Source organism: Anabrus simplex, chromosome 6, assembly GCF_040414725.1.
Source record: "Anabrus simplex isolate iqAnaSimp1 chromosome 6, ASM4041472v1, whole genome shotgun sequence".
In the NCBI taxonomy this organism is placed as follows: Eukaryota; Metazoa; Arthropoda; class Insecta; order Orthoptera; family Tettigoniidae; genus Anabrus; species Anabrus simplex.
In genome coordinates, this window is record NC_090270.1 from 303580221 (window position 1) to 303604663 (window position 24443).

A 24443-nucleotide genomic window follows, 5' to 3' on the forward strand; every position below is an offset into this window, starting at 1 on the left:
ATACGTTATTGGTCACAAATTAATTAGAGAAATTCGGGATTGGCTAAATTCAAAACAAGCGGAAAAAGAAGGGTTATACTGCCAACCCAAAAAATGACTGAAAGAAATTTAACAAAGAACAAACTTATGAATACCAAATTTCTTCAAAAAAACAGTTCCTTCACTTCGCATTAGGGTGCACAAATATAGTTCTTAAGTAGTACCATCTAGAAGAGAATGTCCTCACTTCTTGCTACAGAGCAAATACAAATCGAAATAGACATCGTTCAGAACACTTCAAAATTACACCATTTACCGTAGTGACATCTTTTAAGAAATAGTAGAATTAGTTCAGTTTTCAAGGTTCCAAACTTCTCCTGTAGAGGAGTTTAAATTGGCGCAATATTTGAATGAGCGGCATGGAGGTGTACCGCCCGGTACAATTATTATTATTATTATTATTATTATTATTATTATTATTATTATTATTATTATTATTATTATTATTATTATTATTATTATTATTATTATTATTATTATTACCTATGTATTATAACTAGGTTACATATTGAGGCGAGCCATGACAGACCAGCGAGTTAATGGTGGCGATAAGTGATATACTGAGAGCATGCGCTATTCCCCCATTGCCAAGAAGAGTGTCTCTTCGGTTGAAGTGCTGGCCTTCTGACCCCAACTTAGCAGGTTCGATCCTGGCTGAGTCCGGTAGTATACGTAAGTGCTCAAATACGTCATCCTCGTGCCGGTAGATTTACAGGCACGTCAAAGAACTACTGCGGAACGAAATTCCGGCACCTCAGAGTTTTCGAAAACCGTCAACAGGGGTTAGTGTGAAATAAACATATTATTATTATTATTATTATTATTATTATTATTATTATTATTATTATTATTATTATTATTCCCCATTGGAAATTTTTGATGAAATACAAGCAGAGCAACATTTTTCTTTTTTCGAAAGCCCTACGGACCTGTAGAGTCTGTTGGGATTCTGCAGGAGAGCATGAATATCTCGTAATTAGTTACGGAGTATAACCACAGCACGTGGTGAAGGGTGTTGAGAGAGCCTACCGGCCGCAGCTGGGGTTGGGAATGGGGGTGGTTCCTGTACGTCGTATTGCAGGAGGGTGAGTTCTGTTTCCAAAATTATTCAACAAGGAAATCGTGAAAAGAACATGTTTATGTATTAATTCTGTCTCTTTTGTTAGCAGCCGCGTGGTAAACCAAATAAATACGTCCTTCGACTTAGTCTGAATAGAAAATAATAAATGTATATTGTTGCTTGATGCTTTCTTGTTGTTTAAAGAGGCCTAACACCTAGATCACCGTCTCAGATGCAGTATTAATTAATTAATTAATTTATTTATTTATTAGGATCTCTTCACCCCATCTTCGTTCTTCCCAATACTCCTATTTCTCTCCGCTCCTGTGATTTGAATCTTGATCTTAGTATCGGTCCATATGCCACTTTCTACGAGCGTTTTGTAATCAGATCTATCCTGTGAGCTTGCATCCGGAAGATAGTGGGTTCGAATTCCTCTGTCGGTAGCCCTGAGGATGGTTTCCGTGGTTTCCCATTTTTTCCGGGCAAATGCTGGGGCTGTACCTTAATTAAGGCCACGACCGCTTCCTTCCAACTCCTAGGCCTTTCCTATCCCATCGTCGCCATAAGACCTATCTGTGTCGGTGCGACGTAAAGCCACTAGCAAAAAAAAAAGAAAACAATAATAATAATTTTTCTTATCGTGATTCACAGCGTGTTACCAAGTTTTGCATTGAGATGTTTCGGTGCTGATCCAATGAAATTCTCTTGTAGGTTGAGAAGGACCGTTCAACATCGCAGGAAGTCACCGGTACAGATTTTAAAACATAAAACTAACTGGGTGAAATAACTTCCGGGGGTTCTTCTTGTTCACCACTAATGATCTTGCAAACAGATAGAGAACTTCAATAAGCTAGATTTCATTTCAAGACTGCATGGCCAAAAGGCACCTGACCATCCCTGATTCTCAGAAAGGATTAGTGCTGTTTTATGTAGTTGAGGCACCTGTTGTATTTCGCAGACAAAGGGTTAGAAATCTCAATTTTAAGGGAATGTTAAAGCCAATATTAACTACCTTATATTTAAATACAGTCTATATGTGATTAGATTTGTCAGTTATTTTACTATCGTCTGAATTTTTTAAAAATAATTACCTATAAAAATGTCACATTCTTCACATCTTTCTTTCTTAATCTGTTTACCCTCCAGGGTTTGCTTTTCCTTCGGACTCAGCCAGGGATCTCACCTCTTCTGCCTCAAGGGCAGTGTCCTGGAGCTTGAGACTTTGGTTCAGGGATACAACTGGGGAGAAGGTCCAGTACGTCGCCCACGCGGCCTAACCTGCCATTCTGAACGGGGGCTTTGTGGGGGGGGGGGATGGGAAGATTGGAAGGGATAGACAAGGAAGAGGGAAGGAAGCGGCCGTGGCCTTAAGTTAGGTACCATCCCGGCATTTGCCTGCAGGAGAAGTGGGAAACCACGGAAAACCACTTCGAGGATGGCTGAGGAGTGAACCGAATCCCTCTCTACTCAGTAGACCTCCCGAGGCTGAGTGGACCCCGTGCCAATCCAGGTAACACTTTTCATATTTCGTGACAGAGCCGGGAATCGAACCGGAACCTCTGGGGGTGGCAGCTAATCACGCTAACCACTATCACTACCATTATTAAGATTGCCAGCTAGAGCAAAGACATGTTGATAAAACAGCATTGCAGGATGGTCCTCCGTTATACCGAGTTTGTTTAGAAGCATTTTTATGACTTATCTTCTCCTGCTTCGCTGGATGGCCTAACTGTTCTTGTTGGGGCTTGAAAGGTGACCATTTTACCCCTGACGTCCCTAAAAATGTGCATTTGCAGAACACTTGGTTTGCACTCCGAACAGATTTCAGCTCTGAGATAATTAAATCCAGTTTTGATGCATATGTTACCTAGCTGAGAATTTTCACGTGTAGTGATGCCAGTCTCTGCCAAGAACATGTACAGTACGAACTTCCCCGATCTCGATAGCTGCAGTCGCTTAAGTGCGGCCAGTATCCAGTATTCGGGAGATAGTAGGTTCGTACCCCACTGTCGGAAGCCCTGAAGATGGTTTTCCGTGGTTTCCCATTTCCACACCAGGCAAATGTTAAGACTTTACCTTATTTTTCTGGTAGGGGCTTTACGTCGCACCGACACAGATAGGTCTTATGGCGACGATGGGATAGGAAAGGCCTAGGAATTGGAAGGAAGCGGCCGTGGCCTTAATTAAGGTACAGCCTCAGCATTTGCATGGTGTGAAAATGGGGAAACCAGGAAAACTGTACCTTAATTAAGGCCACGACCGCTTCCTTCACTCCTAGGCCTTTCCCATCTTATCGTCGCCATAAGATCTATCTGTGTCGGTGTGACGTAAAACAAATTGTAAAAAAAAAAGAATCTTCCCCGAAAATATTGTTACACTCCGAGCCAGCGGAAAGGTCAAGAAGGATATAAGACTCATTGGAAATAAATACACGTAGGAGTTACGTCACTTTGCAAACAAACGTAGTTTTTGGTTCGCTGTTCACATGGGATATAAGACATATGTAGATTTTAACCTTCGTTATACGGTGAGAGAACCTATAAAAATTTATGAAATCAAAAAATAAAAAGTCATTAATTTTTATTTACTTCCCTTTGGAAATAAGCTCTTTAATTGTCCTAATTCTACAATAATGGTAAAGCTCTGTCTGGCGTAAGATTCTCTTTCAAGTGATCCGCACATTATGAGTGGGAATTTACATTCAGAATTCGGTATGAAGCAAAGTACGATATTCTCACATTTTCACCTCCCGCATGACTTTGTCCCGGTGGATCATAGAGCAACTGTCCTGATACTGTCTCTCGGGCTTAGAGAGATATTCCTAGTGGTATCCTTCATGGGGGTTCAGAGTGGATATTAAGACGTTCAAATCGCCATTTTAAATAAAGCCAACTTAAATTTTTTAGCCCCTCCATTGCCGTGTTTTTCATTTGGAGTTCGGAGAATTTTGTTTAGCGAATGCAAGGTGAGGACACTAACCTCTAGACGATAGAAGTGGGATCCCTCGCTGGGTCCGAGGGAAAAAAGCAACCCTGGAGAATATAAACTGATTTAGTATGTAAGAAAGAATGCAAGGAGCCAAATTTTCTATCCTTAGATATCTGATGTCTTTTCATTTCGGATTTATTAATAAAGAAAACCAAATCATATAGCTCAAAATCGTTTATAAAAGCCACCTTCTTCACTCCCTCATACCGAGTGTTATATATTCACTCATGTCCGATGTATCCTATGAAATGGTACCTTTATCATTCGGATGGGAACTTCAGTGTTGGAGCTATAAGTCCGAATTCGAGCCCATGATTTCGTTACTTTAAGGTTCAAATGCTCGTAGCCTGATTTTATATTGTCTCTTCGATAATCGTACGTCAAATGATTGAGGTTATATTCTGACGAGGCCCATCAGATATGGAATGGGGACGAAGGTAGCTGACGGAGCGTGCAGTAGAATGAGGAGTGTATCTAAATGTAACTCAATCCCCTGGTGCAGCTGGACCCACCCCCTCCAACCATCAACTGTAAATTACTCATCGTGTTTAGACAAGCCCAGCTGATTAAACCCTGCGCCCTCTCTAAACTCAGAACAATCGCTTCTCAAGTCGCAGGGTGAGAAAATGGAGAAAAGTGGCTATAATATTATTATTGCAAGGGGCTAGTCCGCGCTGTAATTGTTAAACTATAGCCACCTCCACCGAACATCTTGAAGCACAGTGGAGTTACTATTTACCTTAATAAGTGAATTGTTCGCTTTTGCAGCAGTTTAGGGGATAATGTAGTACAGCGGCTCCCAAATATTTTAGGTCATGGAGAAATGCTCATCACGGAGAACCTAATTTCACCTAGTATTTATTTATTTATTTATTTACCGGTATTTATTTTTATTTATTTATTTAAGTTACTTTTCAATTTCACGCAAACAAGTTTAAAAATAATATGAAATATAATTTAACTCTAATATCATATCATAATTCTATCACAATATAACGCACTATTGTTAACTAATAAGAAGCGCTATGATAAAATACTGAATATATATTAAAACATAACTAATTGAACCGGGCGAGTTGGCCGTCCGCTTAGGGGCGCGCAACCGTGAGCTTGCATCCGGGAGATAGTGGGTTCGAACCCCACTGTCGGCAGCCCTGAAGATGGTTTTCCGTAGTTGCCCATTTTCACACCAGGAAAATGCTTGGGGTGTATACTAATTAAGGCTACGGACGCTTTCTTCCCACTCCTAGGTCTTTCCTATCCCATCGTCGCCATAAGACCTAATTGTGTCGGTGCGACGTAAAGTAAATAGAAAAAAAAAGAATTAATTGAGGAATATGATTCACAAAGTTTACAGTAGATCTTCATTTTTCTATTTTTAATTATATTGAGAAACACAGAGGTAGAAATATAATTTCAGATTTATCCTTTAAGGTTAAGAATATATTTCTAGGTCGAGTTACACTCTGTGGTGTATAGAAAGATTGGAACATATTAGAATAATCAATTTTATAATTATTATTCGATACAGAAATTTCAAATATTTGCAACTTAGTTTGCAGTGCAAACTAACACAACATGTTCCTTGAGAATATCTGAATATTTTTTGAATGTTGGTTAATTGCTTGTGATTTTATAAATTATGACTTGTTATAAACACTCTAGATAAGAGTGATGCTGTTTGTAGTCACTTGGTTCCTAATGGTTGAGACATACTAAAGTCTATGCCCCTTCAACTTGACGATGGGAGGTAAACATGTAGATTTTAAAATGTGAAGCTTGTCCTCAAGAGAAACCCAAGGGACAGGCAATTTTTCCGCTTTATACACGATTCCGGTTCATAAAGTTGGTTCAAAATTAAATAAACACCATAAGTACATACCTCCGTTAGATAATCAAGCGGTAGATTTATATGATTTTGTGCGGTAGTAGATACAATTAAAGACACTAATATACACTAGTTCATCAGCACTAACACAAATTTGTTCTTGCTTAGAACTTCCTCACAGTGTACAGTGTAAGAACATACAATTATTTAATACACATTGCATGTTTTATAGAAATAACACCAACAGTAACACTGTACAGTACTGTCATTAACTTCTTCTAGTAATCCAGAATTGTGCGCTAGACACAACTATGCCTTTTAGCACGGTTCTCAATTAAAATGCGGGCACGGCAGATAATATCGAATAATTCCAGGTCATTTTTCGCTAGCGAAAAAGACTGAAATTCCTTTACGCTTGATAGGGATGAAGGTGGCACCTAATTTTCCTGTCCCAAGTTTCGGTCTTTCCGAATTCCTACAGAAAAAGTTGTGCAAACCACACGGAATATCCATGTCACTGTCTACAGATAAAGTTACCATCTTACAACCTGACGATCCAATTTCATTTCCTGACCGAATGATATCTCGACCATCTAGATCCATTTAGAACAGACATGTACTCTAAAGGGTTAGGAAGAAAAGTTACAAACTTGTTCCATTATAACAGCAACATTTCCTTCCGTTTTCGTGTCAGGTAAACTTACATGAATATTTAACCATAATTCACGGGACCGGGAAAATTCTCCCATATGGACAGATTTCCGGTTGATAAAGGTTCCGCTAAAGGCAGGTTTTACTGTATAAATATTTTCTACTTTAATTTCGGAAATACAGGGAGTATAATTTAAGACTTCGCACTTCTACTCATAAGTCGCTGAAATCCCCAAGCGAACGCCATATGGCAAGGTTGGTGTAATAAGAAGTCTTGATAGCTGACGCAACGGTACGTTAGTAACTATTGGACTTTTAATGTGTATTGTGAGGTTATTATCTCGATGGTTATGTGTACTACAGCGCATAAAATGTTTTTGGTCGAGTGTTATTTGCACAACAAGAAGAAGAAGCCAGTTAAAAAGTGCCTTCAAAAATTCCGTTGACAGTTTCCCGGTGCTACAGTACCATCAAAACATTACGTCCCAACAAGTCGTTCACAAGTGGCGTAGTGCTGGTTCCATAACTAACAGCAAAAAACAGCGAAGGAGAACAGCTCTCACACAGGCAAGATGCAAATCAGTCCATGTAAGTCGCTTCGGAGAGTATAGCTCAGTAGTTCACATTCGTCAGCACGCAATGCAAAAACATACCATGGTAGTTAACAGTAAAATAAATGTGTACACGATTAGGTTAGTAGGCCTATATCCTACCAAGAGTAAAGGAAAATTTAAAATTAATAAAACCTTGACGGGCGCTATTTCCATTAGAATTAGTAAAAAATATCCACTGTTAGACTGTAACAGTCTTTAAGTGATAGGATAACATTATTCGCAAATTCCACTGTCAACCTTGTGCACGTCATTCCCTTGATTCTCTTGCATTAATTACTCTTTATCTCATATTCCCCTTATAATATTACATAGTTCCACTATTCTGCCTGGCTTACATCCCTTATCCAGCTCCTTTATTATGGTGTATTCTTTCCCCCATGCTTTTCAACATCTATTCAGAAAACATTTTTCGAGATGCTCTTTACGGAAAGACTCAAGGAGTTGTGGTTAATGGTTTCATCATAAATAACATCAGGTACGCCGATGACACCGTGCTACTTGCAACCGATCTCCAGGATCTACAGGAACTACTTAATGCTGTCACTGAAGCCAGCAGCGCAATGGGCTTCAAGCTTAATATAAAGAAGACCAAGTGGATGGTTATAAGTAGGAAAGAAGATGGCATTCGAGGTAATCTCACAACAGCAAAGGAACAGATCGCGAGAGTGGCAACATTTAAATACCTGGGATATCACATCAATGATGACTGGGACCTTACTCACGAGATCCGATGCAGAATTGAGCAGGCCAGAACTTCTTTTCAGTGACTTAGAAAACTTTTGACAAGCCGTGACCTTTCCATTTCACTGCGGACACGACTACTCCGGTGCTACGTTTTCAGCATTCTGTTATACGGCGATGAGGCTTGGACACTAACTGAGACCATGTGCAAGAAGTTGCAAGCATTTGAAATGTGGACGTACCGAAGGATGCTGAAGATACCTTGGACAGCTAAAATGACCAATATAGACGTTTTGCACCGTATGAACAAAGAACCAGAAATTCTCACTACCATCAAGACAAGGAAGCTAGAATACTTTGGTCATATGATGCGGAACTGTAAATACCACCTTCTGCAAGTAATACTCCAAGGGAAAATCAATGGAAAACGTAGTCCGGGGAGAAGTAGGACATCATGGCTCGGCAACTTGAGCCAGTGGTTTGGGGTGTCAAAGCTCACTCTGTTCAGAACAGCTATGAACAAACAACAGATCATGCTACTGATCGCCAACGTTCTACGAGGACATGGCACATGAAGAAGAAGATAGTGCAATCCTGACTTTACGTCTGATTGAGAAAGACAAGCCCACGTACATGGCGTTCGTAGATCTAGAAAAGGCATTTGATAATGTTGATTGGACCAAGCTGTTTCAGATTCTGAAGGTGATCGGGATCAGATACCGAGAATTATCTACAATCCATAAAATAAAAAAAATCAGTCTGCAGTGATAAGAATGGATGGCTTTAAAAAAGAGGCAGCAATTCGGAAAGGGGTGAGGCAAGGCTGCAGTTTGTCCCCCCTCCTTTTCAACGTTTACATACAGCAGGCAGTAAAGGAAATCAAAGGGGAATTTGGAAAGAGAATCCCAATGCAAGGAGAGGAAATCAAGGCCTTGAGATTTGCCGATGATATGGTTATTTTATCTGAGACTGCGGAAGATCTCGAGAAGCTGCTGAATGGTATGGACGAAGTCTTGGGTAAGGAGTACAAGATGAAAGTAAATAAGTCCAAAACAAAAGTAATGGATTGCGGTCGAGCAAACACTGGTGATGCAGGAAATATTAGATTAGTAAATGAAGTCTTAAAGGAAGTAGATGATTATTGTTACTTGGGTAGTAAAATAACTAATGATGGCAGAAGTAAGGCGGACATAACATGCAGATTATCATAAGCAAGAAAAGAAATTTGTTCACCTCGAACGTTTATATAGGAATTAGAAAAATGCTTTTAAAGACTTTCGTCTGTAGCGTGGCATTGTTTGGAAGTGAAACATGGACGATAACTAGCGCAGAAAGAAAGAGAATAGAAGCTTTTGAAATGTGGTGTAACAGAAGAATGCTTTATTTTTTTATTTGCTTTACGTCGCACCGACACAGATAGGCCTTATGGCGAAGATGGGACAGGAAAGACCTAGGAATGGAAAGGAAGCGGCCGTGGCCTTAATTAAGGTACAGCCCCAGCATTTGCATGGTGAAAAAATGGGAAACCACAGAAAGCCATCTTCAGGGCTGCCGACAGTAGGATTCGAACCGACTATCTCCCGGATGCGAACTCACAGCTGCGCGCCCCTAACCGCACGGCCAACTCGCCCGGTACAGAAGAATGCTGAAGGTGAGATGGGTAGATAGAATCACGAATTAAGAGATACTGAATCGAATTGGTGAGAGGAGATTGATTTGGCTAAATTTGACCAGAAAAAGTGATAGGATGATAAGGCACATTTTAAGGCAACCAGGACTTGTACAGTTTTGTTTTGTTTTTTGTTTTCTTGTTTTTTACTATTTGCTTTACGTCACACTGACACAGATAGTTCTTATGGCGAAGATAGGTCCTGAAAGGCCTAGGAATGGGAAGGAAGCAGCCGTGGCCTTAATTAAGGTACAGCCCCAGCATTTGCCTGGTGTAAAAATAGGAAACCACGGAAAGCCATCTTCAGTGCTGCCGACAGTGGGATTCGAACCCTCTATCTCCTGGATGCAAGCTCATAGCTGCGCGACCCTAACCGCACGGCCAACTCGCCCGGTCAGTTGGTTTTTGAAGGAAGTGTAGGTGGTAAGAACAGTGGGGGCAGACCAAGGTACGACTAAGACAAGCAGAAATGAAAATGTTAGCACAGGATAGGGTGGTATGGAGAGCTGCAACCAACCAGTATATGGACTGATGACTCAAACAACAACAGCAACAATAACATTTTCTTCGCCGGGCTGAGTGGCTCAGACGGTTAAGGCGCTGGCCTTCTGATCCCAACTTGGCAGATTCGATCCTGGCTCAGTCCGGTGGTATTTGAAGGTGCTCAAATACGGCAGCCTCGTGTCGGTAGATTTACTGGCACGTAAAAGAACTCCTGCGGGACTAAATTCCGGCCCCTCGGCGTCTCCGAAAACCGTAAAAGGGAGGTTAGTGGGACGTAAAGCAAAATATTACTCTTTTACAGATATCTTAATATAATCTCTATATAACTTGCTTTAATTAATACAATAATATATCTATTGTCCATATTTAGTATATTACAGCCATGCAATATCTGAATATACTTCTGAAAAATTATGATCCTAACATGTTAAAAAAAAAAAAAAGTACTTGTCACTTTACAGAAAAGCCATTGTATATGAAATGTAATTATTGTGTTGCCTTAAAAAATTATGTACTGTATTGTCCCTATCACGAGCCAGAGGCTCATGGGACCTTTTGTCACCTATAAATAAATAAATAAATAATAATAATAATAATAATAATAATAATAATAATAATAATAATAATTATTATTATTATTATTATTATTATTATTATTATTAACAACATTTTCTTCCATATTTAATTCTTCAACTACAAATATTGCGGATTTTTGTTACTTTTATAAGGGGGCTTCCGTCTTCGTGGTAAATAGGCCCATGCACTTCAGGTGTTTGAAGGTCACCTCACTATTTGTGTGGCTGTTGTTTTTAAATAATTACTTAATTCATTTAGAGCGGACACTGAACTTCGGCACATGTTTGTGCAATACAAACAACCTAGAGAATACAACAATAAACAACTTGACCACTTAGATGAGCAGAAGATGGTGATGATGTTTGTTTTAAAAGGAAATAGGAATGTCCCTCTCCTAACCGCAATCATAGGTGAAAACGTACGAGGTCTGAATGTTCGAAGAACGAACCTATCAGATAAAGAAACGTTTGTGTCGCGAAGTCGAAAGATTCGTCAAGTCTCCAAACGCTGATACCCTCGCGAACGAAAGAGAAGAGAATTTGACCAAGAGAGGTCAGATAGAAAAAGTGAAAGCCCGGGGAAAGTGTAGGCAATGCTAGACTAAGGTATGAACTTCGAAACCACCACTGTTCGCAAAAGCACGATATATCATGTAGATGACTCAGTTAAGATTGTTTCCTATTAACACATGCTGCGTATTCGATCCATAAACTGGATACGATTGCTAGAGAAGTTATCATGATAATGATGATATCACCTCACAGTCAATATTGCTTTCAAAACTGTGCCCTCTATTTCTATAACGTAGTTTACCAGGCGATAAGAATAACATCATTCATCATATCCCTGGGAATCATTAGATTATTCTATAGAATAATTTTGTTAGCCTTATAGTTTAAGCAAGGATGTAGGCTTAATTTCAGCAGAGACTTAGCCATTAACTGTATTGATTTATGGGGACAAAAGCTTGCAATGTACTAGACCGAATTACCAAACCAGTCCCCTCCACTTTAAAGAAACGCTTTCTGATATTCATATGTTCCAGATGTGACGTATGTTGTGAACTGGCTAGATCCATTAATCACTCCCCATGTTTGTTCGTTGAAAACTTTAAGTCACACCATTAATCATTTTGTCGCACGAAGGTTGTTTTGACTTACTTCATTGTGTAATAATAATAATAATAATAATAATAATAATAATAATAATAATAATAATAATAATAATAATAATAATAATAATAATAATAATAATAATAATAATAATAATAATAATAATGCCATTGATGTTTTCACGCCCCGTACTTGTAGACATGATATAGGCTTTTGGGCTTATGCCGTGTCAAGAAAATAAGGTGAACTTCCTTACGTTTCGCGGAGAACTGTGCTCTGCGTCATCAGAAGAAAATCTCGACTGCCCACGAGAAACGCTTCTTAAACAATGAACTTCTGAATTTAGACGTTATAATAGATGTGGAAATGGTACGTTCATTCGTCTCCAGATGGCTCCCCGGACGCGGTACAGCGCTAGCGTTCGAAGCGGAAGCTGACGGAACCATGTTATGTGACCCTCTTAGACTGATGACGACCGACTTGATCCCCCGCTGCGTTCCTAAGAAGCTAGCTAGAGCGACGCATCACGTCGGCCGTGGACTGATTCTGATGGTTCCGTCAGCTTCCGCTTCGAACGCTAGCGCTGTACCGCGCCCGGAGAGCCATCTGGTGACGAAAGAACGTACCATTTCCACTTCTATTACAACGTCGAAATTCCAAAAGTTCATTGTTTAAGAAGCCTTTCTCGTGGACAGTCGAGATTTTCTTCTGATGACGCAGAGCACACTTCTCTGCGAAACATAAAGAATTTCACCTTATTTTCTTGACACGGCATAAGCCCAAAAGCCTATATCATGTTAATAATAATAATAATAATAATAATAATAATAATAATAATAAAACCGATCTTCTTCAGGAAGGGGAAGCCAGAGCTGAAATGGTTTCGAGAAGTGAGGTTGGACTTGACGAAGTAGGGGGTTACGGAAGATTATGTCATGGACAGAAATCAATTCAGACAATTCGTCAAAACGTCCCGTGGTTTCGTGGAGACTGGGGAAATGCTAGTTAGAAAAAGGAGATCCTGTACAGAAGAACAGGAGAAGGAAGTAGGAGAAATAATGAAAACATAACTGGCAGAAAGTAAAGTCAGAGAAGGTTAAAAATACCGCAATGATAGTCAAACGTGTTCCATAGACGGCCATAAATAAGGAGAAAAAATACCGGCAGCAGCCCTGAATATGGTTTTCCGTGGGTTCCCAGGTAAATGCTGGGTTTGTACCTTAATTAAGGCCAATCCTACATTTTCCAGTCCTTGGGTCACCGAAAACTTTCTGTGTTGGTGCGATGTTAAACCACTGCAAAAATACTACCAGCAGACGTTCCGAATCACATGGTGTACACCAAAGGGAAGTACAAAGGCCCCGGTTTGTTTCGCGCCACTTGGGAAGCCAAACTGCAGCATGTTAACATCTGTAATAAATTAACGCTTGCAAATAACGGCTACATTAATGCACCTAGGAACTAGAAGCAAGAACGTATAATTTGTTTACAAGATCTAGGCATAGAAATGAATGATCAAGTTATGTCCCAAAGCAGCCATCTTCCCAATGTAAGGAAGGTCCGACAGATACTACGAGACAGAGAACAGCCATGGACGAACTTTCCGCACAAAGGAAACGGCGTTGGACTCTTCCAGGAATACACGCCAGGGAACAAATAGATAACAGATCACCGAGGCTTATCCTGTGCGGAATAGAAAGAAGCCATCAAGATGATAGTGAATGTGTGCGCCGTTCGCTCCGTGCCAGGAAGGTCCCAGGACAACATCCTCTGCCGGCGTTGCCACAGAGAGCACGAAACTCTTGCCCATGTCCTGGTTGCCTGTCCTCACGGGGAGGTATTGAGAAATTCCCGGCATCATTCAATATGACATATGATCGTGAACTTGCTGAGAGATCACGGTTCCACGGTGCACGAAGAGATTTCTGGCCTAGCTACCAATGGGAGTACAGGCGTGTTGACATGATAGCCTTTCAACCACGTAGCAAGCAAAGACTAATCTTGGATCCCACAATACGCTTCGAGTCGCACGTTGGCCAAGCCGAAGAGATGGACGCCGAGAAGAAGTCGATTTAGCAGCCAACCGTAAACTAATATAAAGACAAGAATGCTTGAGGCATAATCTCGAAATATCTTGTACAGATATGGAATTCTCTCAGTCTCAACCGGACACGAGTTCACGACATCGCTATCGCCGCAATACGAGGTTGAATAGCCATACTCCGCAATTATCTACATAACATTTGAAGAACCATATATCATGCCACATTCCAAATTAATTTCTGAGCTTTGTGATTGTTATTTATATCTGGCACACTAGCAAACTCATCAATAACTTTTAAGACAAAATACTGTGTAGTCGACATACCTTGTCCTTCTGGCTTGTATTAATTCATGCAATTGAAATTAATTAATAAAATGAATTATTAACGAATTAAATGTACGCTTTGTGCTATATATATGGCGTACTCGATTGCAACTGTTACCGGGACTATCACCAATCAGCCAAGGGACCCCGAAAATTATGGAATCAACATTCTTCTCTCATTCTGGTCATTTTATTTTTCATCCCACCTGAACCCCATGCCGATGGGCTGAACTTAGACTTAAACGATATCTGGAGTCTCACTGTTCATCGTTTCCTATTAGGCCTATATTTATAATTCAAACCCCTCCCCTTCCACCTGCGCCCGAAGGGGTATTATCTGTGTCTTAACCCCCCCCCCCAATACATTTTCCAGATTATAAGTCATATGTGTACTAGTTTTGATTGATAGCTTTGCTGGAACTTATATCCATAATCTCGACCATTTTGGACTTTTTTCACCCCTTCAGAGCCTTGCGCGGATATACAAAATATTATCCGCATCCGCGAATGGCTATCCGCGGATATTGTAAATATTTAACTACACTATATTACACCCAAGGTATTGAAACGGATGGATCTGTTAACATAATGCCTGACACCTGTCACCAGAACCCCTACAGTCACAGGTTTATGAGGGATTTTCTCTTGCCACAACTACCGATATATTGACCTTTGTACCTTTCTTCCATTAACTGCGGACAGGAGCCAGGTAGGCTTAGGTCACATTTACAGCTTTATGGTATCAAGGCTCTTTATATATCACCATTCTCCCATACCAATGTCAAGGGTGGCTTAACCACAAGTAAAAATATGAGCATATCTGACTGAAAATCAATACACTTCATTATTTAGAAATTATTCGCACTGCCTTACAGTTTGCATCCGCCAAGACACCAATTTAGCGGCTATCCGCATCCGTGCAAGGCTCTAAATACTGTACGAAACTGTGGGTTCAGAAACAATAAGTATCTCAGCAGAGTAACTGAAGCCATGAGTCTAATTTTTAAAAATAGAATTTCTCCTTTGCCTCGCCTACACTCACACACGTGCCTACTTTGAACACCAGGCCTGTATTCTACTGTAGAATCCTTGAGCTGACGTTGCCATGGTTACGGCCGATTCCTACAGCGGGATGGTTGCCAATACTGTGTCTCCATAACGGTTGGTTTTAGGCCCATAAAACTTGGTTTACGGTCCTGCAGAGACTTACCAGTTTAGTTGTTCGAGTCGTATGGCTTAAAATGAGCTTTGTCTCGTCCTTCTACGATGCATTCTATATTTCTCCTATATTAGTCTGTGTTAATAACCCAAAGGGCGTACATTTCGGGAATGGAAAGGCACGTTAAAATTTCTTGTAGACAGTTTTACCCGCTGGGGTCTAAAGGGTAAGTATACAAAATTTGGTTCAGATTGGTGGAACGGTATGGATTTGTATAAGGAACGGACAGACGGACAGACATACAGTGTGCTTTGTAAATATAGAACATGACGCTGAAATGCTAAGGAAACGTAAACAGGAAATGTCAAATTTCTGCGTTATCATTAGGCGTATAAAAATTATAGGCTATGTAATAAAATTGGTAAAAAATGAAATTTCCTATCTTTTATGAGTGATGCATTTTTATCATACGAGGAAGAATAATGGAGATATTACCAATATTACGTACTTCACAATCTTTCTCATATCTCCATAAACATTACCTCTATCTAAACATAACAACAGTGATAGAACATCCTATTTCGAATCTTTTAAATCTGAGACATTTGTACTCCACGAACTACCTATATAATAATGGAGATACTTACGAATTTAGAATTTTCTGCGAAGCTTATCAACAGCGAGCCTCACTGAAATAGGAATATTGCTGAATCGCCATGGTAACGAACTAACTGGCGACAGTGGTGCCGACAAACCAGCGTACTTACAGATACTTCAGAAAATATCTGACTTTGATTTTCCTCCATTATTGCTTGACTGGAAATATTCCATTTAGGGTTGGGATAGGGGCTTTCTTATCAACACAGTAGTATATAACTCTCAGGCTCCTTGGCTGAATGGTCAGCGCACTGGCCTTCGGTACATAGGGCCCCGAGTTCGATTCCCGACCGCGTAACACTCATTGGTTATTTCGTTTGTTTCGGTGACTGGGTGTTTGTGCCGTCTTCAACATTGGATTTTATCCTAGGTAGGGCTTCCAACCTTACAGATGCACAGATCACTCACGAGCATGCCGGGTTAGGTAGCTCAATCGATAGAGCACCGACTTTCTGAACTCAAGTTGACGGGTTCGATCCCGGTTCAGTCCAGTGTATTTGAAGGTACTCAAATACGGCAACCTCGTGTCGGTAGATTTGCTGGCACGTAGAAGAACTCGTGAGGGACAAAATTCCAGTGCCTTGGCGTCTCCGAAACCATAAATAATAATAATAATAATAATAATAATAATAATAATTATAATAATAATAATAATAATTGTACCGGGTGGTACACCCCCACGCCGCTAATTCAAACTTTGCGCCAGTTGAAACTCCTCTACTGGAGGAAGTCTGAACTTTATCTACTGTGTTAATTTTCAAGTTTCTCAGAAGATGTCACCACTTGGAAATTTTGAAGTTTCTGAACTGGGTCGTTTTCGATGTATTTTTGTTTTGCCTGTAGTAAGAAATGTGGACATTCTCTTCCAGATGGCACTACTGAAGAACTACAATTGTGCACCCTAGTGAGAAGTGAAAGAACTATGTTTTTGGAGAAATTTTGAATTCATAAGTTTGTTCTTTGTTAAATTTCTTTCAGTTATTGTTTAAGTTGGCAATATTAACCCTTTCTTTCTGCCAGTTTTGAAACTGGCCAATCATAATTTTCTGTAATTAATTTTCCACCAATAAGGTGTTTCTTCCTCATCTAATGTAGGGGTTTTCGTCGTTAACCAATAAAATTTTTGTGGGAGGGTGTTCTCATTCCTGAAACGCCTCGAACTTTCCACGAGGGTATATAAACTGCTGATTTTCGGGTCTCCTGGCCACTTCAGTAACATCTATCAGTGCGTAAAGTACGTAGCAGGGGGCGGGAAGCGCCTCTTTCTTCGGGCAGCAGTTCAGCCACCAGGTAATGGCCGTTTAATAACTTCTTTTCTTGTCAGCTCAGCAGTTTAACTCTCGGGGCAGGTCCGAAGCCTTTCCACCATGTAACTTTTCCCTAAAATGTAAAGACACTTAGTATCAATTCTATCTTTTAAACTACATATTGGGATAGAGAGTGCTTAACCCTCTCGAGCTCCCACTCATTTTGCATTGAGGTGAACTTATTTTCACAACCGTTTCTTCCTTAACGAAATGTAAATTGTTTCCTTCTAAAAGTCACCTCTTTAGTATGGGATTAGCCCTTGCAGTAACGGCCTAGTGCCAAGTAGGTTTTATATAAAGTGTATTAGGAGTGCAAGAACGCCTCCTCTCAAGTTGGTATTTTATAGGCCATGTAATTTACCTGTTTCTTTACTTAATAGGCCTCAGTAGGTTGGGTATTTTTACCCCTGTTTTCATGTCCTTGGAGGACAACTTGAATGTGGAGTTTGGTGTGGCCTTTGATAGGCTTAAATTTTGAGAGCGAGTTGCTCTTTCTTGAAAATTGAGTTGTTGTATGCCTCGAGGAGGCTTTACCGTGTAAAGAGGAGCAAGTGCTCCTAGGCATGATTGGGGTCTTCTGCCCCTTTGTTGAATTCTGTATATCGTAAGGTTGGGATTATAGCTCAAGAATTGTGTGTCTGGCTCTCGGAGCCCAAATCCTGTAATCACTGTAATTGTACATTTTCGAATTGTGTTTCGGCTACTGAGTACCTGTTCTATTTGTTATTTCTTAATCTTGAAAAGAAAATATAACCTTGTTAAATTTTATCTTAACTTTAATTCCGTATTTTGAGACCTGTTCACCCCCGCACCTTCTTTCACCTCTGCACATCCACTATACTCCGTAACAATAATAATAATAATAATAATAATAATAATAATAATAATAATAATAATAATAATAATGATAATAATAATAATAATAATCTACAGCTTTTCCAACACCTACCTGTGGGGTCGCGGGTTCGAACTGTGTAGTACATGTGGATTTGGCCCTGTTTTACGGACGGATGCCCTTCCTGACACCAATCCTACATGGAGGTATGTAATTACTAGGGCTCGGATGTTTAGGAAAAGTCTTTTTTTCTTTGTCTCTATTTTCTTGCCTGATTGGATAATCAGGTGATTATAGTCACAATTAAGTTATTTTTATTTGCCATATAAATGCATATTTTGGCTCTTTTTTGTCATAATGTCATATTTTGAGCTATTTTCGTAGAAACGTCATATTTCGGTCATATTTAGGCGGTTTGGCGATAGCTGTAGCTGTGCAAAATCATCGTCAACTTTTCGAATGAGGACTAGTATTTACAAAACTGCTTTTCCGTATCACATCTGTAGTTAATTAATATAAATGGAATACTCTGCCTCTTCTATCAAGATTGCGCAGGAATTTTTTTCCTGCAGTTTGTCAGAAAGAAAGTCGAACTTTGGAATTATATCGAGTGTAATTACTCGTTTAGAAACTTAGAAATTAATGCAAGTATTGAAATTGTAAGAAGTGTTGAACTTTCAGGACAACAATCACATGGAGTAGTTGGCGTCAGTGTAAAATGGAAACTTTAAAATGTGCTTAATCGATGTGCCGGTTTTCGCTGTGTGTGCAAGATAAATGATGTTCTTACAGGAGAAGGTACCAGAACAATTCAAGATGAGTGCCGAGCCGCCCTACCATAATGTAACGGAAAACATCTACTTAATTCGTTTCGTGGTGCTCAATTTAAACTTTAACACATTTGAGCAATATTAATGTAATCTGGACTTAAATGTTCCAAAATATTAAAAAAATAGATTGATTTCTAGTTTTCTTCGTATTTCAAACCACCAGTGAAGAGTGCAAAATGTTTTGACTTTTAAAATGTTGTGTGATCTGATAATTTTACTTTATAGGTAAGTATTCACAAACGTTTGATAAGTGAATCGAGGAGAATAGACTGTGAATAACTACTAAATAGGAATATTCAGAAAATTAATAAGTAAGAATACAGAATTTAGTTAACAAACATGTATCAAAGAATGCCCTTTCGATTATAACTTGTTTTAAAATGGCCATATTTAGATTAATCATTTTCGGGTCATATTTTGTCATTTTTACGTCATATTTCGCTACTTTTGAGGTCATATTTGCTTGCTTATTTGGGATATTTTTAGGTCTTAAACATCCGAGCCCTAGTAATTACTATTGCGTGTTTCTGTGGTGGTTGTTAGTGTAGTGTGTTGCTTCAATATGATGAGGAAAGTGTTGGGACAAACACAAATACTCAGTCCCCGGGCCAGAGGAATTAATCAGGCGCGATTAAAATCCCCGAAACGGCCGGGATTCGAACCCGGGACCCTCTGAACCGAAGGCTTCAACAATGACCGCTCAGCCAAGGAGTCGGGCAATAATAATAATAATAATAATTATATATATATATATATATATATATATATATATATATAACAATGTGCGAGACAGGAGAGGTCCCATCCGATTTTCGGCAGAATGTTGTTATACCTATTCCCAAGAAAGCCGGTGCTGACAGGTTTGAAAACTACCGCACCATTAGTTTAGTAGCCTATCTCATGCCTGCAAAATTTTAACACGTATTATTTACAGAAGAATGGAAAAACAAGTTGAAGCTGAGTTGGGAGAAGATCAGTTTGGCTTCAGAAGAAATGTCGGAACACATGAAGCAATCCTGACTTTACGTCTGATCTTAGATGATCGAATCAAGAAGGACAAGCCCACGTACGTGGCATTCGTAGATCTAGAAAAGGCCTTCGATAATGTTGATTGGACCAAGCTATTTACGATTCTGAAGGTGATTGGGATCAGATATCGAGAACGAAGAATTATCTACAATCTGTATAAAAATCAGTCTGCAGTTATAAGAATCGAGGGCTTTGAAAAAGAAGCAGCAATTCAGAAAGGAGTGAGGCAATGCTGCAGTTTGTCCCCCCTCCTTTTCAATGTTTACATAGAACAGGCAGTAAAGGAAATCAAAGAGGAATTTGGAAAAGGAATCACAATCCAAGGAGAGGAAATCAAAACCTTGAGATTTGCCGATGATATTGTTATTTTATCTGAGACTGCAGAAGATCTTGAGAAGCTGTTGAATGGTATGGACGAAGTCTTGGGTAAGGAGTACAAGATGAAAATAAATAAGTCCAAAACAAAAGTAATGGAGTGCAGTCGAACCAAGGCAGGTGATGCAGGAATTATTAGATTAGGAAATGAAGTCTTAAAGGAAGTAGATGAATATTATTACTTTGGTAGTAAAATAACTAACGATGGCAGAAGTAAGGAGGACATAAAATGCAGACTAGTACAAGCAAGGAAGAGCTTTCTTAAGAAAAGAAATTTGCTCACTTCAAACATTGATATAGGAATTAGAAAGATGTTTTGAAGACTTTCGTGTGGAGCGTGGCATTGTATGGAAGTGAAACATGGACGATAACTAGCTCAGAAAGAAAGAGAATAGAAGCTTTTGAAATGTGGTGTTACAGAAGAATGCTGAAGGTGAGATGGATAGATCGAATCACGAATGAAGAAATACTGAATCGAATTGGTGAGAGGAGATCGATTTGGCTAAATTTGACACGAAGAAGAGATAGAATGATAGGACACATCTTAAGAAACCCAGGACTTATGCAGTTGGTTTTTGAAGGAAGTGTAGGTGGTAAGAACGGTAGGGGTAGACCAAGGTATGAATATGACAAGCAGATTCGAGCAGATGCAGGATGCAGTAGTTACGTAGGAATGAAAAGGTTAGCACAGGATAGGATGGCATGGAGGGCTGCATCAAACCAGTCTATGGACTGATGACTCAAACAACAACAACAACAACAATAATGCACCATTCCCTCAACTCTCATTATCCTACAGGTCCGTCCGCAGAGGCAAAAGTATGTGTCTTATAACCGCCCTTTACGCGAACTGAGTCCTATAAACTAGGTTTCTTTGCTCGTTCAGCGGGCTTTGAAATGACCTCCCTGCCAACATTACATATAAGAATGTAAATAGGCCTATAGTTAAATGTTATGTTAGGAAGCACTTGCGGTTAGAAAATGTGTGAGAATATGTGGAAGAATGAACCAAGGAGTGAAATATTGCGCAAATGAGAAGTATGTATCCATTATACTTTGTTATTACCTATTATAATATATATGATTGTTTTAGCTTAGGATTTAGGTCATTATTTGAAAAGGACCGGGGGCACTACGTTTAGGAGGCCTGTCCTTTTCCTCTGGACTTCCATAGATACTGTAAAGGTTTATACTAAATAAATAATTTATGAATAATAATAATAATAATAATAATAATAATAATAATAATAATAATAATAATAATAATAATAATAATAATAATAATAATAATAATAGAGTTGGCTGTGATGTTCGGGTCAGTGGTTTAACGTCCGACTAACTGGGATAGATTTTTGGTGACGACAGGAAAGGAAAGGGCTAGGATGGAAAAGGAAGCAGCCGTAGCCTTTGTGTCCTCGCTACTCCGCAGTGCATGCCCGTACCATCTCAGACGAGCCAAGAATCTCCCTTACTTCGTCGCTGTTTACAGGGTCGAGTCTTGTTAAGCCAATGGACCAGCACTACATTTGCTCTCATCTGTTGTTACCGGCCAACATTCAGCTCCATATACATCCACAGGTCTGGTCAGTGCGGTAGATTTTGTATTTCACCCATACAGAAATTTTCCGATCTTGTAAGACAGCAGACATCTGCCGCCATCTTCCCCAGACTGCATGTGCACTTTTCTCAACACATCTCCATTTCCCAGGTTATGTTTCGTGTGAAAATGGAGAACACCGAGCAAGTCCTGGTCACTGCATTCGGAAAATACTAGGATCGAACCTCTCAGCCCTGAAGATGTCTTCCCATAAGTCCCCATTATCGCACGGAGCAAATGCTGCGGCTGTACCTAAATTGGGGCCACGGTCACTTCCTTTCCAATCAATCGCTTTCAATCAATCAATATCAATCAATACTGATCTGCATTTAGGGCAGTCGCCCAGGTGGCAGATTCCCTATCTGTTGCTTTCCTAGCCTTTTCCGAAATGATTTCAAAGAAATTGGAAATGTATTGAACATCTCCCTTGGTAAGTTATTCCAATCCCTAACTCCCCTTCCTATAAATGAATATTTGCCCCAGTTTGTCCTCTTGAATTCCAACATATCTTCATATTGTGATCTTTCCTACTTTTATAAACGCCATTCAAACTTATTCGTCCACCAATGTCATTCCACGCCATCTCTCCGCTGACAACTCGGAACATACCACTTAGTCGAGCAGCTCTTCTTTCTCTCAATTCTTCCCAACCCAAACATTGCAACATTTTTGTAACGCTACTCTTTCGTCGGAAATCACTCAGAACAAATCGAGCTGCTTTTCTTTGGATTTTTTCCAGCTCCTAAATCAGGTAATCCTGGTGAGGGTCCCATACACTGGAAGCATACGGTACTCTAGTTGGGGTCATACCAGAGACTTATATGCACTCTCCTTTACATCCTTACTACAACCCCTAAACACCCTCATAACCATGTGCAGAGATCGGTACCCTTTATTTACAATCCCATTTATGTGATTACCCCGATGAAGATCTTTCCTTATATTAACACCTAGATACTTACAATGATCCCCAAAAGGAACTTTCACCCCATCAACTCAGTAATTAAAACTGAGAGGACTTCTCCTATTTGTGAAACTCACAACCTGACTTTTAACCCCGTTTATCAACATACCATTGCCTGCTGTCCATCTCACAACATTTTCGAGGTCACGCTGCAGTTGCTCACTATCTTGTAACTTATTTATCACTCTATAGAGACTAACATCATCCGCAAAAAGCCTTACCTCCGATTCCACTCCTTTACTCATATCATTTTTATATATAAGGAAACATAAAGGTCCGATAACACTGCCCTGAGGAACTCCCCTCTCAACTATTACAGGGTCAGACAAAGCTTCACCTACTCTAACTCTCTGAGATCTATTTCCTAGAAATATAGCAACCCATTCAGTCACTCTTTTGTCTAGTCCAATTCCACTCATTTTTGCCAGTAGTCTCCCATGATCCACCCTATCAAATGCTTTAGACAGGTCAATCGCGATACAGTCCATTTGACCTCCAGAATCCAATATATCTGCTATATCTTGCTGGAATCCTACAAGTTGAGCTTCAGTGGAATAACCTTTCCTAAAACCGAATTGCCTTCTATCGAACCAGTTATTAATTTCACAAACATGTCTAATATAATCAGAAAAATGCCTTCCCAAAGCTTACATACAATGCATGTCAAACTTACTGGCCTGTAATTTTCAGCTTTATGTCTATCACCCTTTCCTTTATACACAGGGGCTACTATAGCAACTCTCCCTTCATCTGGTATAGCTCCTCCGACCAAACAATAATCAAATAAGTACTTCAGATATGGTACTATATCCCAACCCATTGTCTTTAGTATATCCCCAGAAATCTGTTCAATTCCAGCCGCTTTTCTAGTTTTCAACTTTTGTATCTTATTGTAAATGTCATTGTTATCATATGTAAATTTTATTACTTCTTTGGCCTTAGTCTCCTCCTCTATCTCGACATTATCCTTGTAACCAACAATCTTTACATACTGCTGACTGAATACTCCTGCCTTTTGAAGATCCTCACATACACACTCCCCTTGTTCATTAATTATTCCTGGAATGTCCTTCTTGGAACCTGTTTCTGCCTTAAAATACCTATACATACCCTTCCATTTTTCACTAAAATTTGTATGACTACCAATTATGCTTGCCATCATGTTATCCTTAGCTGCCTTCTTTGTTAGATTCAATTTTCTAGTAAGTTCCTTCAATTTTTCCTTACTTCCACAGCCATTTCTAACTCTATTTCTTTCCAGTCTGCACCTCCTTCTTAGTCTCTTTATTTCTCTATTATAATAAGGTGGGTCTTTACCATTCCTTACCACCCTTAATGGTACAAACCTGTTTTCGCATTCCTCAACAATTTCTTTAAACCCATCCCAGAGTCTGTTTACATTTTTATCTACCGTTTTCCACCGATCATAGTTACTTTTTAGAAACTGCCTCATGCCTGCTTTATCAGCCATATGGTACTGCCTAACAGTCCTCCTTTTAAGACCTTCCTTTCTATCACATTTATTTTTAACTACCACAAAAACAGCTTCATGATCACTAATACCATCTATTACTTCAGTTTCCCTATAGAGCTCATC